The following is a 6,954-nucleotide window of genomic DNA, read 5'->3' as shown; positions in this document are numbered from 1 at the left end:
TCTCACATCAATCAAGTTGTATTCTTCAAATTTCATTTTCTGATGACTTGGCTTCAAACACACAAAATGTGCTTCCTTTCAAGCAATCGAGAAAGTGTAGTTCATTAATGAAGAAAACTGATAAATAGATTCTGCAGCCTAAAAATTTGTTAAAAGATTCTACAGCCTTTCTTGCCTTTATTTCTTTTGTAGTTCTCTTCCTTTCTTCTGTAGAATACATCATCTTTTCGTATCAACAACAAAGTATGCAAGAACAAGAGTATGAATAAAGATCACTGGTAAGTTGCTACCAAAAGGATAGCAAACATTACCTTCTGCAGTTTCTGAAGAGCAGGAATAGCATCAATTTCAACAGTCTTAGCTGCATCACGTTCTCCAACAACTTTGCTTGATGAGAGTTCATCCTGTCATTATAGCAAGGAATAGTTAATGATGGATTTCACCCAAGCGGCTAATTATCAGGGGAAAAAAAAAGGAAAACAATTTGGCTACAATAAACCTCACTTATTTGAAACTGCATATGTTATGGACAAACTGAGCAAATTTGACAAATTCAGTAAGTCTTACATTTTCCATACAAAAGGCAGTAAAAGGAATATCAAGCAAAAAAGACTCACCCATGGCCACCACGTAGCAAGTTTAATACAAAGAACAGTCACACATGCATCAGAACTATCCAATGATTTACTTGCTGCTGGTATTCCCTGGAAAAACCATAGGTCATTGAATTTATGAGATGAAGATGATCATATGTGTAAAAGGAATGAAAATAGACAAGAGGAATAGTTTGTACACATAGGGCCATCAGACCAGTTGAATTGTCGAAAACAATCAAACTGTCTGATTTGTAATCTTTGAAACTACTACATTCTCTTCGTAGTTTAGTAAAAGAAGCTAGACTCACAGGAGTGGAAAATACAGAGGCTAAACTGTGTCTTCAGTCTTCACTCTTCACTGAAACCAACTATTCAGTCAACCACGCTATTCCAAATACAGAATCATATAAGATAACCAAACTCGGGGTAACAAAACCCATAATAACTTGTTCAAATGAGCAATATGGCAAAGCTTAACAATAAACCTTTGCTTCATTTATGTTTGGGTAAACAATGTTACTGGGCTGAACATATGTGGTATTATAATTATGGTTCTGAGTTAAATCATATAACTAACATATGTTTCAAACATGGTTCAATTCAATCCATGAACCCTTGCAAGGGATTCTCAACAATTTCTCAACATCTTAATCAATCCTACATTCCCAATCCTGGCTGGTTTTAGCTATGAATTAATTATATTGCAAAGCTTGAATTTGCAGCAGTGCTGTAGATAATTCAGATAATCGGAAATAGAAGAAAAGAGAGGGTTAGGGTTTGCAACTCAGACAATCGCAGAGAGGGAAGTGAAATGAGAGAGGGAAAGTGTTTTTAAAAAGAGAAATTAGAAGTAAAAAGCATTTTTAAAAAGAGATGAAACAGAAAATGAGTAAATGCAGTAACAAACTAACCAAAGCATAAGCACATATTACAGAAGCACTGCATTTGACTAGACCCCGCAACTGGTATGATTGGTTTTCTTGTCTCAAGTGACAACCCTCCACCAATCCCCACCAGTCTAATCTGAAAATGTACCAGTACTCTTCTATCAACACAAGCTCTGCTAGAACGAGGCCCATAAAACCCAGCTTGTATATGTCTTTGACCTGCTGAACCTACCCCATACAAAGAAAAAGCAATAGGCCAGACCAACCGACAACAACCAAACCTGTCAGGACCCACCCCGGAATTACCCTCCTAACTCCTAGGTGGACCTGCGGGACCCACTTTTCGAGAAAATTCGACAGAACCTCCCCTAAAAATGGGCAACCCTAAACCTGCTGAAAACACTCCTCAAATACTCTAAATGCTATGCTTGAAGCCACCCTGCTTCCTAGCAACATTCCATAATTTTCCAAGTATAAACATCAAACTCCACAATCTTAACATCTTAAACAAATACAACCCAGCAACTCAATCGTTCAACAATCTCCCAAAATAAACCACTCTTACACACATAATTATACAAATGTATAAATCCACTCTCAACAAGTATTCAGAGCAATCTAAGGAACAGACTCGGAATATAAAACAATAAGTAGGTTAATCAATAACCTACTGAGAATGGATGACAAATGTGGTACTAGCCTCCGCTCCTATGCCGGTCCGCAACACTGTGATCTGGGCAATTTAAACCAAAGGGCCCAGGGGGAAAGTACATAAAAACGTTAGAGTGAGTGGACAAAATAAATAAGTATAAATGAAGATAAATTTATACTTTCCCACAAGTTTACAATATAAAGTCTCGATGCATGCAACGTTTATAAAACGTATTTCTTTAAACCCAAAACTCGTACAAACCATTCCAGCCCCGCTGGATAAAATAAATCGGACTAGCCCCGCTAGTCAAATCATATTAAAATATGGGGAAGAACTTTCACCATACGAAAGAAGGGAGCCTTATTGGCTCGGGTCGGAGTGTCCCACACTCTTGAGCATCCCATGCTCTCCTCTACTCACCTACGAACACATAGTAAGTAGGGAGGAGTAATAATAGGCTAGCCAGTAATATAATATATAAATAACGACCCTAGGTATGGCGGTTTAAAAACCGTTAAATCCTTAAAGCTTCCCCAAGTCCCACGTATAAAGGACATACGGGTACGATTCCCAACCGTACTCTGATTTTCGTAAAAAGCCGTATAAATTAACAGCGTGTCCCACACGCTAAAGAAATAAATAAATCAACAACGAGGCATTCCCAATGCCAAAATCGTAATCAATAAATAATCATAGAGATTTATTTCAAACGAACTCCATTTATAAATAAAGTCTCAAATAAAAATTCGAATCCGAGCATAAATACTTTATAACCAAATTCTCAACCGATATAAATCATAATCACTTCATGGAAAATAATATTTAGAAGTAACTCCATAAGATAAATCATAATTATCTTTATATGCTCGGAAAAATACATTAATAAAATAAAACAGGCTTTAATAAATAAATGCATGCATCACTTATTTAAAACAAACGTCCACTCACAAAGTACGGCTAAGCTTGCCGTCGATCCAAACCCTCCTCGAGGAAATCCTCCTCACGTCCTGTACAATATAACGTTCGTAACTTTAATTTCGGGATGGAAAACTAAATTGGATTAATTAAAATCAACCCTAATATCACTTTAATTGCCCAATTTCTCCCAATCTTCTTCAATAATATTATCTCCTTAATATAAAGGCTCAAAGGCCAAACCGAGGAAATCCGATGGATGGATTCCTCGTAATTCGATTTACAATTTCACCAATTTTCTTGATCAACCATCAAAATTTATATTCAATTCACTTTCAAATCGATTTCCAAACTTCGATTAATTAACTAGATGTAAAATTGACCCAATACATGTTCAACAGTCAAAATTCCCGGCCAAAACCCTGTCTCACGCGCCACCTACAGTGGCGGTGCGTGGGTTTCACGTGCCGGTGGCCAACCTCCACCTCCGGCCACCAAATTCCAGGTACAACACCTACTCAACACACTGATTCCACTTCATAACTACAACAATTCCAAATAACAACTAGAAACAGTCGAAATCAATCAATGAACACAAACCCAGAAAAATCAAGAACCCTAATTCGATCCGGCCTCTACACTTCAAATCGTGTTACAAGGCCATAGGGGAAATGATTAGTGGCAAAAACAAAACCTTCGATGAAGAGATGGGGACCGGAGGTGGCCGGAATCACCGGAAATCGGCAAAAGTCCAAAACTGCAGCCGGAGGAGGTTTTGCTTCGATCCGTGGTTTTCTGGCCAAATCGTGGAAAACCAAGGATGCAGGGGTGCTCAGAGGGAGGAGGCGATCCTGGGATGACCGGTGATACGCCTTGGGGTGGCCGGAATCGCCGGCAATCGGAAGAGGAAGGAAAATCGCCGAACTGGAGGAAGAGAGAGCTCGGGGGGGAGGAGAGAGAAAGGGGAAGGGTGGGTTTCCGGAAATGGAAACCTACCCTAGGTAACTTTCTATTTTAATCAAAAATTACTGTGAACAGTAATTTTACTATTTCGGCCATAACTCTTGCATACGAAGTCCGATTTTTACGAACCACATATGCACGCGCTCGGTTTAACGTCCCCTACAACTTTCGTGAAGAACATTTTCTCAAATTTTGACCCGAATAAAAAGTCAACTTTTAGGGCCACTAAAATATCCATAACGGTTCAAAATTGAAAATATTTAACAATTACCGTCCAACACGAAAGTAAATCGTAATTCCTAGGTTCGGGACGTAACAATCTTCCCCCCTTAAATAAATTTCGACCTCGAAATTACATACCTGCTAGCCAAAAAGGTGAGGATACTGCTTCCTCATTTGCTCCTCTGGTTCCCAAGTAGCTTCCTCCACCATGTGATTACTCCAAAGCACCTTGACCAAGGGTGTTGTTTTGTTTCTGAGTATCTGCTCCCTCCTATCAAGTATTTGAACCGGTTGTTCTTCATATGTCAAATTTTCTCTCAACCGGATAGGTTGTTCTTGAAGAACATGAGAGGAATCAGCAATATACTTGCGAAGCATAGAGACATGGAAGACATCATGTACTCTAGATAGTCTCGGAGGTAGTGCCAAACGATAAGCAACAGCACCAATCCGCTCCGTGATCTCATATGGTCCGATATATCGAGGGCTAAGTTTCCCTCGTTTCCCAAATCTTATAATGCCCTTCCAAGGAGACAGCTTCAAGAACACCCAGTCACCCACTTGAAACTCCAAATCTTTTCTTCTGTTATCAGCATAACTCTTCTGTCTACTCTGAGCCGTTTTAAGTTTCTCCTTGATTAGGTTGACCTTTTCAGTCGTAACTCGTACTAATTCTGGACCAATGAGCTTCCTTTCTCCTGCTTCATTCCAACATAAAGGGGTACGACACTGTTTGCCATAAAGGGCTTCATAAGGAGCCATGCCAATACTAGAGTGATAACTGTTATTATAAGCAAACTCTATCAATGCGACATGATTGTCCCAATTCCCTTTGAATTGTAAAACACAAGCTCTCAACATGTCTTCCAGTGTTTGAATGGTCCTTTCCGTCTGTCCATCTGTTTGCGGATGAAATGCAGTACTAAATTGAGACTGAGTGCCCAAAGCCTCCATCAGCTCACTCCAAAACTTTGAAGTGAAGCGAGGATCACGATCGGAAGTAATAGAAACGGGTGTGCCATGAAGTCTCACTATCTCATTCAAGTATAGCTCTGCATATTTATCCATTTTATAAGTCTTGCTGACAGGTAGGAAATGTGCGGACTTAGTAAGTCGGTCCACAATTACCCAAATGCTATCATGACCATTACGACTACATGGTAGTCCTGATACAAAGTCCATAGTAATATGCTCCCACTTCCACTCTGGTATAGGTAAGGGCTGTAATAAACCTGAGGGCTTTTGTCTTTCTGCCTTCACTTGTTGACACACTAGACATCTTCGTACATAATCTGCAATTTCCCTCTTCATGTTAGACCACCAGTAGTATTCCTTGAGAGTTTGGTACATTTTGGTTCCACCAGGATGCATGGCATAAGGAGAACTATGAGCCTCCTCTAGTATCTCCTGTTTAAGATCATCCTGTTTGGGTACACAAATTCTATTCCCAAACATCAAAGCTCCATCCCCTCTAACAATGAAGTCTTCTCTAGCTCCATTCTCTACTGCCTCTCTTACTTCTTGTAGAGCTTCATCATGTAGCTGTGCCTCTCGTACTTTATCAATAAGGATTGGCCTCACATGGAAGCTGGCTATTAAGGCTGCAAATTCATCAGTCCCTTCCAAACTAACTCCTGTAGCTCGCAATTCATAAAGAAGTGGAACCCGAACTGTTCTCATATGCGACAAGGAAGGGGAGGGCAACAGGGAAGGATATGTCTTCCTACTAAGAGCGTCAGCTACTACATTAGCCCTTCCTGGATGATACTCAATCGTGCAATCATAATCCTTAATCAACTCCAACCATCTTCTTTGCCTCAAATTAATCTCTTTTTGTGTGAGCAAATATTGGAGACTCTTATGATCCGTAAAGATTTGACACCGAGCTCCATATAAATAATGCCTCCAAAGTTTAAGTGCAAGTACTACCACAGCTAATTCAAGGTCATGTGTCGGATAATTCAACTCATGCGGCTTCAATTGTCTAGAGGCGTAGGCAATCACATTTCCATGTTGCATCAGAACACAACCCAAGCCTTGCCTCGAGGCATCACTATATACCACATACTCCCCACTATCATCTGGCAAAACTAGGACCGGAGCACTAGTTAAACGCCCCTTGAGTTCTTGAAAACTTTGCTCACACTCTTCTGACCAAACAAACTTCACACCCTTTCTAGTCAACCTAGTAAGAGGAGTTGCAATCTTTGAGAAATCTTGCACGAATCTCCGGTAATAACCTGCCAATCCCAAGAAACTACGTATCTCTGTCACTGTGGTAGGTCTTTCCCAATTTAGCACCGCTACTACCTTCTGAGGGTCCACACTAATACCTTCTGCAGATACAACATGACCCAAGAATCCAATACTATTCAGCCAAAATTCACATTTATTGAACTTTGCAAATAACTGGACCTCCCTCAATGTCCGCAATACAATCCTTAGATGCTTGGCATGTTGACTATTGTCCTTTGAATACACCAAGATATCATCAATGAACACAATCACAAAACGATCAAGGTAAGGACGGAACACTCTATTCATGAGGTCCATAAAAGCTGCAGGAGCATTAGTCAACCCAAACGGCATCACTCTGAATTCATAGTGCCCATAACGTGATCGAAATGCAGTCTTGGGTACATCAGACTCCCTTATCCTCAACTGATGGTAACCAGACCTCAAATCGATTTTGGAAAAGACCTTGGCTCCCCTCAACTGA

General features: G+C 40.1%; 1 long non-coding RNA gene across 1 annotated transcript; it reads right to left on the bottom strand.

Annotated features, from left to right (window-relative positions):
• Nucleotides 1-311: 311 nt before the first annotated feature.
• Nucleotides 312-1,660, bottom strand: LOC112180918. Its single transcript, XR_002928555.2, has 4 exons — nt 1,508-1,660; nt 905-954; nt 618-704; nt 312-404 (listed from the first exon to the last, which is right to left on the bottom strand). It is a non-coding gene; the product is annotated as an uncharacterized LOC112180918 (long non-coding RNA).
• Nucleotides 1,661-6,954: the final 5,294 nt, after the last annotated feature.

Source organism: Rosa chinensis, chromosome 1 (genome assembly GCF_002994745.2).
Source record: "Rosa chinensis cultivar Old Blush chromosome 1, RchiOBHm-V2, whole genome shotgun sequence".
Taxonomy (NCBI): domain Eukaryota; kingdom Viridiplantae; phylum Streptophyta; class Magnoliopsida; order Rosales; family Rosaceae; genus Rosa; species Rosa chinensis.
This window is presented reverse-complemented; position numbering and strand designations above follow the sequence as displayed.